This window comes from Struthio camelus, chromosome 2 (genome assembly GCF_040807025.1).
Source record: "Struthio camelus isolate bStrCam1 chromosome 2, bStrCam1.hap1, whole genome shotgun sequence".
Taxonomy (NCBI): Eukaryota; Metazoa; Chordata; class Aves; order Struthioniformes; family Struthionidae; genus Struthio; species Struthio camelus.
In genome coordinates, this window is record NC_090943.1 from 117,143,731 (window position 1) to 117,160,041 (window position 16,311).

At 36.9% G+C, this 16,311-nt stretch overlaps 1 protein-coding gene across 14 annotated transcripts in view; it reads right to left on the reverse strand.

The window, feature by feature from the left end:
• The window catches only part of PTPRM (protein tyrosine phosphatase receptor type M), a 488,712-nt gene that overhangs the window by 412,486 nt on the left and 59,915 nt on the right, over positions 1 to 16,311 (reverse strand). The gene's annotated exons all lie outside the window — the stretch shown is intronic.

A 16,311-nucleotide genomic window follows, 5' to 3' on the forward strand; every position in this document is an offset into this window, starting at 1 on the left:
GTATTTTAGAATATGCAAATACTCATAGCTCTTGCATTCCTAGGTGACACTGCTACACTAGAAAACCAAGATGACGCTGCTACGCTAGAGTTTTGTCATTTAGCCCCTGGGTTCAGATCTAAAAAAGTAGTAGCACAAACACTTCTCCTGAAAGAGCACTATGAGGCCTAATAACACTGAAGTTTATAAAAGATCACATATGATCAGACAGAATGAATAGTGGGTGGTCTTACAGCCAGATATTTAAAGCAACAATCCATTTTCCTTAAGTACAAAATCTCTCCTTTCCCTAACTGGATGTTCTTATATTCAGTGAGAGATAAATGCCTTCTGAGTTCACCTCTCATTTTTGAGTATGCTTGAATATGCAACCACAAAATTACTGTTACACCCGTCCACCTGAGATTTTATTTGACCAAGAGAACTTTTCACCTATTTAGTATGCATAGGCCTAAGGGGGAAGATCGTAAAAGGTCCATCACGTCTACATTTTCTTTGCTTCCCCCTAACGCTTCAGGCACTTAATTCTGAGCATTTCATTAAAACTAAAGTTCCATTAAAATGCACCTTTCTTCCTACTGATTGGCCATTCTTTAGACCAGTCTTTATATCACCTTTTAAAGAGATTATGGACAACATACAACTAATGGGGCTCACACCGAACCTAGCAGTCACTCCAGAAATTTTGTGCAGACAGAGAGCTTTGGTCTTCCTAGTCATGCTGAAGAGATTTCACATGAGTGTAATGAAACTGAAGAACAAGCTGCTGGCTACCAGAGATGATCTGGCCTATCTGTTGAAACAGTATTTTGGAAATGGATACCCTTTGCATAATTAAGTTTAACTCTGAATTAGGAGATAAAGAGAAGATAACTGTGACTTCACATAAAGCTGAAGATAGGCCAACAGAAAACTGCTGAAAGCTGGGAGTTTGCGTCTTTGATGAGACAGCACAAGGCAGACAAAGAAGAAAAGGAGGAAGACTGATGGAAGAGGTTTTTTTGATAAGTTTGGCACCACAGACTAACCTTCACATACACTCAGTTTGATTATCACGTTACACACGGAGCCTGGCTATTCTTCCTTTTAATGTCAACAGGGAATGTCTTTTTGACACTGCCCCCATATTTCCAGAATTTAACTTCTGAAACAAACAGAGCCTTTTCATGTAGATGCAAGACATGATAGGGCAAGGCATTTTTTGCAGTTTGAGAATTGGTGAAGCTGTCTGTATAGTAAAACCTAAAAGCAATCACTCAAAGCTTTGCAGAGTCACCACCTGTTTCATAAGTTCCGTATTAATCACTAACAAAATTATCCTCTAAAGGCTAGTATTATCTGTAACTTCTCAGATCTTCCACCTTCCATCCCCCCAGCTCCTCAAATCTAAAACGCTCTGTGCATCTCATGGAAATTCTCCTCCCCTGTGCTCTAACTATCTCCTATCTGCTATGAGTGCCTTCTATAGGCAGAGTCATTCCAAGCGGAGAAAGAAGTCCTGGGTATTTTTCAAGATAAGTGATATCAGAAAGATTACAAAGAGCATTCCAGCTCTTCCACCTACATCTGTCTTTCTAGATGCCATTAAACTTCTCAAAGCTTTCTTTAAAACATTCCCCTAATAAGGTTTTGTCAAGATAGACCAAGTATGCAGTCAACTTAAGCATGAAGAGGTTAATTTTCATATCTCTCTTAGAAACCTACCATCTTCTCACTGGATTGTATGAATTAATGACATCACTAAGACAGAGCTGTAGTTTTCTCAAGGTTTGATTTTACGCACTAGCAGCTTCTCCTTCATTGATACTACGGAAATAAATCATTAGTGAACACCACCCAGTAAAAGGCAGCAAAAGTACAGCCCTAGCAAACAATTTCAGACTCACACAGCTGAATGATGATCCCACCAGAAGCAGTAATCATGCCACTTCATGCCTAAAAGCTACACAGCATCTGACCTTGAGATGTCTCATATACAGCAAACTTGGGTGTTTCTGCAATATACACTCCACCACTTCAAACTTAATGTGGGAGGAGCAAAGTCAGCTATCCATGTCCTGGCAACTCAGACCTACCCTCTATATCCTCTGGGATTTCAGTCCTGTTTTCTGGCAAACCTTGCTGTTTTCTGAATGACCTTACAAAAAGTCAAGCATGCAAACTGATTAATGACGCAGCACAAGAGAAAGGAGTCTCATGAAGACGGTGAAATGGGCCATGATCCAATTCATTCTCAACAAAAGTATAAAACTAATACATAAAGCTGACCCTTTCACTTCCCAGAAACATCAGACTCATATTGCTCCTATCTTATTTTTCTAAGGGCAAGCATTTCTAACTATAGCTATTTTTTCACCCCCATACAATTTCCTATAGCTTAGAGCTAGAGGGGACTGGTCTAGTTTCAGAGCATTCATCTTCACCTGTATGTCCTTACACTAAGTTCAACATTTCAGCTAGGCCAAAGGATTTTAATAACCTGGCAGACAGTGGGCCATAAAATACAGAACAGGATAAAATAAGGTTATCACTAATGACCAAGGCAGAGAACCAAATAAGCAATGTACTGCCCTATAACCTAAGTAACACACTCCAGTAAAAAAAATACTAAAACCCCACCAATTACTTGCTACTGGAGGCTGAGGAAAAGCCTTCCCTTCCATCTCCAAATCTGATAATTAACATGACCCCTAAATACATGAACAACCCTTCCTACCATCCAAGAAGGTTAGCTTTAATAATTCAGCACCTGCTCTTCAATACGTGACATCCTGAAACCTGAGAAAATACTTTGAACAAAAGCTCTAATGAAAGGAAAACGCATGGCTCTTCCTTTTTTAATGAAATTGCTTAGCCAAAACCTCAAGTATATAGTTATCTACTGGATTTTCCTTAATTGAAAAGAAAAGAGGAAGTAGATATGAAGTTCAAAATCAAAGCTAGCAATATGTACTTGGTTACCTCCACCAATCACATAGTCTTGTGATAGCACTGATCTCTCTGAACAATACCCTATGCCTGCACATCGGCTCTCTCAGCTTAAACGTGAAACTTGAAACTGATTTGATTAACTATGATTTTAAACTACTTATCAAGCACTGAAATTTACAGTACGAGTATCCTAAAACTGAACACTAAACAAACGCTTTACAGAAAGCACTATTACAAGAACGCACCGGATAAATCTATGGGGTTTTATACAAATAGCAGATGAATGATTATCTAATTAAGCTTCCCTTTGCAAGTATATCAAAAGAAACTCTGAGCATCTGTTTCTCACAATGCGGAGCGAAAAAAATCCAAGAAAATCTAAGTTAATTATATACCAAATTTTGTCTTCGTAATGCTGACTAGCTACTGACAAATGGCCGCTCCTAAATCCTGCGTCTAAGAAATCTGTCATTTTCCCTCTTGGTTCACTATAACTCCATCTTCAAAACTGAAATAAGCAAGGATAGTTAATACTACAGAGACCTGTAAAAGGCCCTCAATGGCCAGAAAAGTAATTTAAAAATAAGTTAATAGTCCCAAGTCCTGAGAAACAAATGCATTCTAAGGGATTTCAAACTTGAAGCACTTCGCTGAATTAACAGTTATTTGGCTAAAATTTCTGGACACCAGCAAAGCCATATTTTGGTCTTCAATTTTCTGGGAATCACCTGCTTCGTTAGGAATATTTTAATTTTTTTTTTCTCCTAAGCAAGCTGCAATCACAAATTTTTTTTGGCAAAGTTTGATATTTATCCCTCAAAGGTGGTTTAGACAGGAGGAAAATAAATAAATAAAGATCATAATAATAAAGCAGCACCCAAAACGAAAGAAAAATAATGTAGCAACTTGGAGCTTTTGAAAAATTGAAAAAAGAATTAAACACAAATCAGAACTTCCAATCCCAAAGGAAACATCCCGCGTTCTGCAGATCCTATCCAATGGTTGAACAACTTTCACTAATGATAATCTGAAATCATCTGAGAGAACAAGATGAATTAACGTTAAAGCACAGCTTCACGTAATCAATGTCTACTAAAATGTTAAATGGATTACAATAATCTTGTGAGTATGAAAGTTTTAACTGAAATGTTAGCGGAAAATCAGACAGCAGTAAAATGCAAACATGGTACAGCAGTTCAGATATGTCTGCTCTTTAACTCTTCAATGAAACACTGAACAGAAGTATATTTCATGGAATAGAAAAACTAAGGTACCAACATCTTGTTTACGTAACTCAAGTAAAATGAACCAATTTACATAGGACAGAAAAATGCATTAGCAATGAAGACTGGGACTAAATTGCAAGTGTTCTCAGAGTTAACTTTCCTTTTCCATGCACTTTAAGAGACAATGGGTTTGAATCACAACCTACCTAAGATCATAATGGTGGGTTGAAGGAAGCTGGTGAAAATATGGTTGCAGCTACATTAACAACCATCACCAAGAACATTGTAACTATAAATGGCACATTGCCATGTTTACGAAAGGTACGCTAGCAGCCCCTAGGTTTGTGCCAGTCCCCCGTGCCAAAACTGATCCAACCCAGAATACACTTTTTCTTCTTTAGTATGTGCTGAGTAAGATGAGCACAGCTTATACATAAGTCTACATCTGAGAAAGATGCACCTCTGTCACTGCCAAATTTTTTTTTTTTTTTGGTAACATACACGGTACTGAATCCTCTGTGACAACATGGAAACTGCAGCTGGAACAGCATGCCGCAGTTGCTTAATAAGCAGAGCTGCACACTACAAAATTCCAGAAATGTCAGGCAGTCATTAACTTTCCAGGGAGAATTCAAATCATCAGTATTATTTTATAAGAAACCTCAAATGGTTAGTTACCTTAGAGATCACCTGCACTCCTCAACCCAGGCTCCTCTGAGATAATAAATGCATTCTCATAAGAATTACCCTCTCCTTAGGGAAGACAGAATTTATTAAAAAAAAAAAAAATTTACTCTAAAGGCTGTTAATCTTGGTACTTTTTCCTCCATGTCCATTCTTCATTAGATATTTATTTCTTACAGCCTTACAGATCTTACGTAAGATACGATTCACTCTCCTCCATCTCACCTCAGCTTCTGGACAGAACTAGTCTGTGGGCTGAAGTCCTCAAGTGTTCTGTATTTGCTGAAAACATTTACTTAGTACAATCCCTTTCTTTTCTTCTGTGTTTATTCTTTTGCCCACAAGACAAAAATCTAGAGCTTTGAATAAATATCTTTAGAAAAATATACAAGAATATATTTGTAATCAAAATCATTTGGTTCCAGAACAAACTCATCCAGTTAAGCAATGATGTTCTTCCTGAAAATAAATTTTCAATTAGTTCAGTACGAACAGGAGAAAAATCAAGGATTTATTCTACAAAGGAAAAGTGGGTCAGTTTGGATCTCCATTGTTTATAAGCGGAGGAGGGTTTAGCGCTGTGTGTCATGATCATAACTGGTTTCAAATTTGTCAACTGTAGTCTCTCTGACAAGGGATGGAAAGAAGTCAACTTTTATTCTTTTACCGCAAGGCTAAGAACCAAAGAAAATTATCGAAAGAGCATTTAGTTGACCTCATAGTGCTAACTCAGTCCACTTTAAAGTGATAAATGACCAGCTCTATGGGGCACCATTTTGAAGAGCTTTAAATAGCACAGCAACCCAGTAACACTAAAGGTTCTGCCATTTTGACCGTGCCTTCCCTGCACAGGTGCAGGCAAAGGTGGGAGGGCATGGGGAAAATTTTGTGCTGAGCGCAGGGAAGAGAAGCGGATTGAAGTTTTAAATGATTCGTCCACTTAGACATAGAGTATTTACTTGCTTATGTTACTGAGAGCCACAAATACACTTCAATACATGTTTAACCCTGCCTGCTGTCCAGGCTCATTTTCTCCCCTCAAACCTCCTGATATACACATATAGCAAGAGCTGTAATTGAATTATTCCTTCTGGTTTTAGAAGTATAACTGCCAAAAGTTTTTTCACAGAATCACAGAATGGTTTAGGTTGGAAGGGACCTCTGGACATCATCTCGTCCCACCTCCCTCTGCTCAAGCAGGGTCCTCTAGAGCACATTGCCCAGGATCGCATCCAGGCGGGTTTTGAATATCTCCAGCGAAGGAGACTCCACCACCTCTCTGGGCGACCTGTGCCAGGGCTCTGTCACCCTCCCAGGAAAGAAGTTTTTCCTCATCTTCCGATGGAATTGCCCGTGTTTCAGTTTGTGCCCGTCGCCTCTTGTCCTGTCGCTGGGCACCACGGAGAAGAGACTGGCCTCATCCTCTCGACATCCCCCCTTCAGATACTTGCACACGTTGATGAGATCCCCTCTCAGTCTTCTCCAGGCTAAACAGGCTAAATTCCTTGTACTTTTGATAAAATCAAAAATTGTTGTTCGTTTATCATGAATCCCTATTGTCTCCACTCCAGAAGGGGTCACTACTAAATTTTTTTTATAATTTTTTTTAATAACTATTTATTCATATCATTACCATCAAAGGGAACATGTAGCTAACTAATGCAGAATACCCTTACAAGGACCCACTCCTCCCATTTGAGTAAAATTACTGTTTCCTTCTGATATTCAGAATCTACTGAGATTATACTTGTTTTCAGATTTTTACAAATCACAGATACAAAGTAATATGGCATGCCAGCTATAATTTTATACAAATGCCTTCTGAATTTACTCTTGAAGTCTTTAAAATAAAGGCCAAGTTATCCCTAAGAAAATAATTTTGCAAAGTTCATATACTTCACATATCTTCTAAAAAAACCTTCATCTTCATATTCCCACAACTATCTGAAATATAGATATACTTACCCACCTGTGCACATAGAAACTTAGGCTACGAGTACATAAAATACAATCAAATGTAAATATGATGCATATGAAGGAGAGTTATTGACATTTGATGCATTTACTTCTCAGATATACACAATACAATTCTTCCAAAGACACCAGTGCTTTTGTTTCAAATGAATACAAAGTAATACGCATCCACTCATTAAAAAAAAAAAAAAAGTGTTTTCACTCAAAAAAATATTTCTACATACAAGAGGTTAAAAAAAAGAAATTGGGAAGTTGTAATAAGTTACTCTAACAATGTTCTGCTGGACTGAAAGTGTCAAAATGAATAATTGATTGCCTGTGACACCACAATAGCTTGGACTATACAGCAAAAGAGAAAGATCCCTAAGGACCAAAGTGTACATCTTTGTAATAGGAGCAGCTGTAATAAATCTAAGCTGACAAGTATTCGGAGACTGAAGCAATGTTCCATCAAACATTTTTAAAGTCAGTTCTACACAAGTCAACCCAGCTTTGCCTGGAGATTTATCAGACATTTAGCTGGTGTGCATGTGATCACTTGTTAAAGTGAAGAGGAACGCAGAAGAAGGGGACAAATGAAAGAAACCAGACCGAGGCAAAAGAAGATTTTTATGCTTAAGGATGAACTTTCACATTTTGTGAAAGTTTAGAGGCGTCTGAACATCAGTCTTTTTACTTCACATTTTTTCAGTATGTTTTCTTACCTAAAAGTTGTTATTCAGAGAGGGTGAAGGAATAACTCCATTTGTTTTCATTTCCTAAATTTGTGCATATTTTTCAATCACAGTTCTGGAATGATCTTTTTTTTAAAAAAAAAAAAAAAGAGATGCACATCTGAGTTGCTGTGTATTTCCTAACTCACTTGCCCCATTTTCTAAACTTCTTCAGAGAACTTTTTTCTCTTCATAAAATTCTGCTCAGAAACCCAGATAACTAAAAAGTACAAGTAAAACATTTGATTAAAGAGGAATTTAGAAAGCAATACTAGACAAGTAAGGTACCGTTCACGGAAGAAAATATGCGAATTTACCCGTAACCTTCACTATTAGTTTAGACAAAAGAAAAATTATAGAATCACTGTTTATGAAGCACCCCTCTCAAAAACAGGTCAAGTCTATTTAATCCTGGAGATTCCTCAGAATACTTATCAGAAAAGACAACGCGACAAACCTTGATGTCAGCAAAAACCCCAACATTTGGCAACAAATATGCTTACGTCAAGTATCAGCTTATTTGCCAGGCTGATTCTGGATCCCGCTTCCATCTACACTGACATGAGAAGTGTATGGAAATATGTTATGAAGTTGTATGGGAAAAGAATAAAAAGAATAGCTCTCTCTTGCTTACTGTAATTCAACACAGCTCAAATATAGATGCTGTTAAAAAAACTTCACTAAAATTAAGACTGCCGCAAAATGCAGAAATACGTAAAATGAGAAAGCAAGGAGAGGAAAGGAAGAGATGAGGCAGGGAGCGGAGTGATGAGAGAGGAACAAACATCAGCTAAAGGTCATGAAATAAGAAGGGAAGGCAGAATCACGCACTGTTTCACAAAGACCTTTCAAGAGAAGTAGTGGAGCTTAGCACAGTGTTGGACATTCTCTAACGTCAGCCTTGGACTCATAGTCACCCCATGTGCATCCCTAGTCATCTCCTTTAGTGCCAGTAGGACCCTGCTACAGAAACATTAAATGCTAGAGAAACATTAATTTGGGGGTTAGGTTTCACGTAAGTGAAAATTAAAGATGCTGGGGAAAGTTCTTAGGGGGACGTTGGACTGAAAGAGCCCGTCTGCTCCCCAGAACTTCAAGTCCTCAGAATTTAGTGGACCTGAGTCAACTGGTCTAAGGATCCAAGAATCTGAAGATATTTGTACAGAAAGCTTCAGAATCTCACTGCCAATAGGAAATTCTGCAATTCTTCTATTTATTTACATTGAAATTTTTCTACCCAAGTTTGGTGACAGCCATCTACTGACAATTAGGTTTACAGAGTAAACAGAGATGATAAACTGTCACACAAACTGACATATACGGTTCTACTCATCAGACAATGGAAACTGGCATCAGCTTGTCCATATGAATGAAAGATGACAGGACAAGGTGGAGATGTATTCTAAGGGGCTGTTAAGGTCCCTAAAAGCAAACACTAGTAGTTTATGATTGATGAGATGAAGATGTAAGAACCAGATGGATTTCTATCAGCTAGTCAAAAGATCCTCCTTTATGTTCTCCTCTGTTGAAGTATACAAGAGTTCCTGCTGTTGGTGATGCGGTGCTGTCCTAGTACCTGCAGTGCCAGAAACGCACCATTAGACGAGGCAGCCTTCCTGCTGCTACTGCCATGGAAAGCTAAATACAGCCCCTCCCTATGAAAGGAGGTTCAAAATTACCTCTACTAAACTGAGATTTTCTCAGCCGACAAAGAAATGAAGACCAGAGCAAGGTGACAGATCCCGTTTTGAAATATCAATCCAGTTTTTCCTTTTGACATTTCTGATTAATTTTTACCCTAAAGGAACTTCAAGAAAAAAAACTAAGGAATTTCAGAATTTTGAAATTCACAAGCAAGCACTTCTATGGACTTACATGCATCATCCTCAAATCGATCAATGAAGACTAGTTATAGGAAGACTTAGGTCTAAAAAACCCATGTTTTTCCAAAACTGTTACATACCTCTACTAATTGCACGCTTTTTTACTAAGACTCCTCAGGATTATTAAATTATTTACTATTCTGAGTAGATACTAACACATGAACAATGATATTTCACTTCAAAAGTTACTAATACAGAATTAAATGACAACTGCAGTGTCACTCTTTTAATTTCAGCTGTGGAAGGGCGCAGGGACACATTAAGGAAAACGTAAAGAGCATCCATCTATTTCTGTTTTATTGCAGTTCAATACAAGAATGAAAATTATGATGGCCTTGATGGCGTTATTGTAGGCTGGCAGCACTGCGTCTCAAAAGGCATGCCAAGAGGCCTGAGCTGCAAAAATACAGTAATCCCTGACTGGTTTTAAGCTCTCTAAAAGTCTGTTCACTGTAAACTTGTCATTTGTGCGCCCTCTATAATAAAGAGGAGATAACAACTATTTAATTTAATACATTCCACACTAAGAAACTTAGCTAAGGCAAGTGAGATGGAAGTGAAACCCTGCAAGGGGTCTCTTGCCACTAACTGCTGGAGAAGCCTAAATAACCAATTAGACAAGATGTCTAACTTTAAGACACCTGAAGTTAGAAGAAATAAATCTCTCCCCTGTTCACAATACAGTAAAATAGGGCTGGAACACCAAAGAACTTATTTTTTACGATGAACTCTACCTCCAGACAGAAGAAAAGGCTTCAAAAGACAGTGAAAAAACAGAGACTCCAAAATCAATGTAAAAATTAGTTCTAGCTCTTTCTCATACTTGAGAAACACAAAATGACATTTCAAGGCTCCTGTCATTCACAGAAACAGGTGTTCTTGGGGAAAAAAATAGCATAAGGCAGCCAAGACTAATTAAAAAAATTAATACATCATCTTTTTGTTTTTCTTAGACACTTTACACAACAGCAAAAAGGCTACATGGCCACTGCCTATACTGATTATCGCAGAGCACAGAAATAGCTCTAATAAATTTTGTACTTATTTGGTGTTTAAGGCAAGAACTCAATCCTCCAGCCTCTCCAAAACGTGATTAATTTGGGACCACTCACAGCAGTAAAAATATTCGTATACGTGGCTGTTTGCAGAATAAGACCTACAGCAATTTTGTTCTACTAGACGTTCTGTTTTAGGCAGAGAGTTTTTATTTTCCTTACACTCATATTTGATATGTGACAGCTTAAGAGAACCCCACTTTCATCAACCTTTGCACCTTTTTAAAATCCTCTGATGCATTACAGCGCGTGTCATAACATGGCAAATCTTCATTCTCCACTTGAGATAAAGGAGGAGGCTGTTATTTTAAATTATAACACAGAAGAGTGCAATAAAATATATAATTTGCTGTAAAATTATTAACACACAAGATTCGTGCATCTGTTTTTAGATTACCAAGAAAACACACGCAAAGTGTAAGCATGTTGTGTGAGCTGGACTCAAATAACTTAGGATTAAAAAAACTGAATAAGTAAAATAATTATCTGAATAGGCAAACAATAATAGGAAATAATTTTCTTCATTTTCACTTCTCTGAATAATTATACCTTTCGGCTATTATGAATAATTTATGAGTTGGCATGCAGTTTACATGTAGCCCTGAAAGTCTATGCATTTATAATAAGATCATTCCAAATAATTCTGGGGCATACCATGCCTGGTAAGTGACTTCTGCACAAAGAGTCTTCTCTTCAGCCTCAGGATACTTTACTGAATGCCTTGTTCAGCTAACAGAAACTTAATTAGAATACATACACACACACACACACACACATATATATACACACACACACGTATATAAAATATGTGTGTATATAAAATATATATAAAATATAAAATATAAAATATATATAAAATATATATAAAATATAAAATATATATAAAAATTACATATATACACATATGTATGATGTTTCAAATATACATATATACACACATATATATGTATTTTTAGTTTATTTAAACCTCTCTCTCCCAAGTACCATTCAATGATTCATTAAAGTTCAAACTTCCTTAAGCTTTGCAAAAAACTGACTACTTACTTACTATATTGATCTTTACAGTGATTAAATTTTGGTAAAGGCAATATCCTTTTTTTCCCAGCAGCAGACAATTATGCTGTGCAGCCTGAATCTCAACCATTCTGAGTACCTCATATTAGTCTTATAAGCACAACATTTTTTCAGAAACAAAAACTTGACTGCTAATGTCAACGTTCTATTTTCTAACAAAGGAATATACGAGTTGCCTTTAAAATACTTATATGCTGATTATCTATTGACAGTCTTGTTTGCCAAGAAATAGTTTATTGTATACACAGTAAAAAAAATGCAAGAACACACACGAAAATCTTTTTCCTTTTGTCTACAGGGAATTTTACTCTTGACCTGATAGGAAAAAGCCACTTGCAAATATACAATAGGACTAAACATTCTTTTCTCTCAAGGTCATTGCGCAGTATTTGTAAACACACAGTATTTTCTCTTGCAGCATAAGTAAACTCTACTTAATGATTACAAAAGCAGTGCATAAAGAGACAAACTAGAACAAGAGATCTTTTGCAAAATACAATTTAGCTTTTATGCCTCCATTCACAATACTGTCATTTTTTTAAACAAATTTTAGCCTTTTAATTAAAACATTTTTGGTTTGTTTTGTTTCTAATGTATTTATTTCTTGAAGATACAACAGAAATAATATGTACCAACAGAAACTGTATTTTCAAAGCCCATAAATTTATGCATGAATTATTTTCTGCTTATTATGTGACTTCAGTTGTACATCTCAAAAATATGTCCACTGTGCTCCTGTACGCTTTAAGTCCACAGTCTCGAGTTTATCTTTTCAATTGTATTTCACCTATGTATCTGAACATGTCTTCACAGTACACTACATTGTTCTTCTGAAAGCTTTAAAAAACAACAAAGAAAAAGGTTTCTGACAACCACCCTAAGCAGTGACACATCTCTATCTTACACCCACTATGTTTTGCTAATAATATCTCAGCTGCTCAGTTCTCTGAAGATAGAGAAGGAAGCAGATGACACTTTCAGTATGCCAGGAGAAGGAGGGATACAGGGAAGCAGGGAAACACCCGGAAGAAGGAGAATCAAGAGTTGCTGAATTTCATAGCAACTACCAAAAGTCAACTCAATTAGAAGTATGGACTACATTTCCTTCAAACCTGGCTGTGTTAGAGCCATTATTTGCCAAAAACTACTGCATGGATTCTTTCTATGTAGGAAAAAAAAGAGGGGGGAGTGGACACCAAAGTTTGATTTCAGAGTATGAGATATAGTTGGATTGATAAGCCTGGTCAAAACCACCAAAAAACAACTCAAAAGCTTTTCCCTTGAAATAATTTATTTTGTCCTAACATTCTCCATCTCCTCCTACCAACACTTAATTTTCTGTTCAACAAAAAATTGGCCTTTAGCAGCTAGATTATTCTCTCTCTGATGCCCTGAAGAAATACACTGTATAAACCTGCTCCCTTTCAAGAACTTTCAGTAATGCTAAGTGTCAGCTAGGCCTGGTCTTGCTTACCTTCACGCGAAGCAGCTCCATTCTACCACTGCTTTAAATCACTAAACATGCAATAAAAGTATGGATTTTTATAAACAACAAGGTTAGTAGTGGACTCATGACAGAACTTAGTAAACGTTACTCCTGCCAGGAGTGAGGAGCAAGCAACACCCACCCTACTTGGAAGTTGTTGGTATTTGAGAAGCACATCAAGTTCCTTTATGCGAAATTAAAGGTCACTGGCCACAGAACGAGATTCCAGATGTCCTTCCTTGCCTTTACTCTTTGGCACTCTGCAGCGAGAGCGATTGCTCATTTAAAATTCTCCTTCCATAAACATAAGTTTCATCATATCCTAGCACATGCTTATACAGCTTATAATGTTCAAGCACGCTGGCTAGTTTCATAATCAAAGTTCTAGGAGGTTATAAATGAAACAAAAACAAACATTTGAGATTCTTAATTCAGACACCCATTCAGGGTGAGAGGCAGAAACAACATAGCTATGCAACATTTACTTGTGATACAAATTAAAAAAAAATACAAAGTGAGTTAAAAGGGAGAGAAGCAGTAAAAAGATTCTACTTGAATTCTGACTCAGCAACGCAAGCATCCACATTTAATGTTAATATTAATTAGCATTAAATCCCCCCAACTCCCCACTAATTATTGTAGTTGACAGACACAAGAAAACTTCATCATGATTAGTAATACACATGCAATAGCTGGATGAAAATTTTATGTAGAAAGGTATCCCTCTGTATGATCTTTTACGCAACAGCGAAAGATGCTGCTCCATGTAACAATTCCCATCCACAATGGGCTTCCCTAGGCAATTTCATATCCCTCTAGCAGAACAGGCATGCCAAGAAGAGAGATGAGCAAAGTAAAAAACACCAGGTTCAGACATATCCTAGCAAATATGAGTATGAAAAGAATAATTTAAAAAGAAGTAAATAAAGTAAAGCTATGGAAGAGGAAGACCTGTGCACTTCCAGTGCACATGTTCTGAACTGCAGAAGCATAACAAAATGCTGGAGGGATTTAAATTCAGAAAACATGCCCAGGACTACCAGAAAAAAAAAAAAACTGATGTTCATCATAAACTAGGTCTCCTGAGGCCAATTCCAACCTCAATTATTTTAAGCCCCCTTCTCAAAGCAGGGCCCACTAGAGCAGACTGCCCAAGACCACATCCAGTCAGGTTTTGACTATCTCCAAGAATGAAGATTCTACACAACCTCCCTGGGCAACCTGTTCCAATGTTTGTAACTATCATGGATAATTATATTAGATTTAAATTAAAATTAAACCTATCTAAAATGATCGGACTTCAACTAGAAATCTTGAACTTTCTTTTTAGAATCCACCATCAGAGAGATTTAACTAAGACCAAGAAGTTACATTATTAGTGACTGTCAGGAAGGCAAAGATGATTCAATGAATTTGGCTCAATTTTATAGGAACGCTAATTCCATTATACAGACAAGAAAAACCTATACCTGTTTCCCTGATATTACCCTGCAGCTCTAAGTGAAATGAGAAATTTAACATACGATGTCAAGCATTTTCTAAGCCACAAGTGGCACCAAACTTTTGCATAATTCCTCATAGAAATATCAATATTTTTTTCATCATTAGTGAATTAGTGGTCATTCTAAAAAGCAGTTCTTCTTAAAATGGTCTACGTAGGATGAAAATCAGTCAGCAAGCATACTCTACTAAAGCAACCTTATGATTAGGCACAGGCTGGAAAACTTCAAAAATGCCTTAGCAAAAGAGCAGTGGATCTAGGAGGTGGCCTGGACAGCAAGCGCCAAATGCTGACCATCCATTGTTTCTGTGTGATTTACACAGGAACAAAGTATTGCATCATTCTGGTCTGCCACAGAGCAGCTGAGCTCCTTCCTCACAAGCAAAGAGAGAATTTTCATCCTCCTCTTTTGCAAGACCAGTATCCATTACCTACCCCAATCCGCATTTCCTCAGCCTTAGCTGCAAGGAGACACTAAAGGAAGAGAGAAGTCAAGTCACTACTACTCATGAGTTCCTTTTGAAAAAAAGGAAACAGAGTCATTAGATGCCGCTTATCCAACAGAAGAAGCACATGGCACTTCAACATTTTTTAAGTGTGCCAGCCAAAGAAACCATTTTTACCACATGGTGGGTCTAAAATTCAGCTGACACTCCCAATTTCACATGACACTCCCTGAGCTTCCACCAGATTCTTTCCTGATTTAATACTACCTTGTTCCCTAAGTAAGTACTTGCCAGTCTCCAACAACCTATGCTAGAAATCATACTGGGGTAGATAGATTCCACATAGCACAGAGGTCCACTGAATATTCAAGATAGAGTTAAGTGCCAGTAATCAGTCCAGCACACTCAGGAAATAAAACAGATTGCTCCTCAAATGAAACATAAAAGGACAAGCAACCTCTAACACGGTTTTGGATCAAAGGTGTTCTAGGCATGGCAATAGCAAACTAAGCTGCTTTAAAGAAGGCTCCTTTAATAATAGGATGTTACCCTTGTCCTCCAAATAGGGATCTATTTAGAGAGTAAATCTATCTAGCAAACTTATAACTTAAGACTTCACAGAAGTTCTGTTTGCCTGGGGTACTAAGATTCATAGATAGAAAACTGCAATATCTGGAACTTTTTTGGAGCATAAAATACCATCCAATCTTGCTACTTCCATAAAAATCCAGTACTCTCTTTTGCGCATGCACACTGGTTTTGTTTTCTCGTCCAGACATTCATCTAATAAAGAGAGTAATTTTTGTGACTGTGCTTAAGCTCTGTAAGTTAAATATATGTTCATCTTTAAACAAAGAAGCATACACATCTGATTGGACTGTCTACAATTAAGCAAATACCTTAATGTACACTGTCATTTTCACATACGTTTAAAAGATAAACATGCTGCAAAGTAGAGAAAAAACATTGCACTGATATAAAAAAGCCTGTTTACTGTTTAACTGACTTTTGAAATAAAGTAAAGAAAAGCTGTGGGGGGAGGGAAAAAAAAATATATATATAATATATATATATATTATATGTGTGTGTGTGTATGTATATATATATATAATATATATATAAAATATATATAAATATTTATTTATTTATTCAATTTTAACTAAAAGGCAGCCAGCATAAAAGAGGGTCTGATACATTTATGCCATGCAACATTTTACTACATAAATACTGGAAACTAAACCTAATACATTACTAGAAGAATCCTGGGTTTTCTGTATGGGAATCTCATGCTGTATCACCAGATATGAAATCTAAATCCTGTCATGCACAGCAAGATTC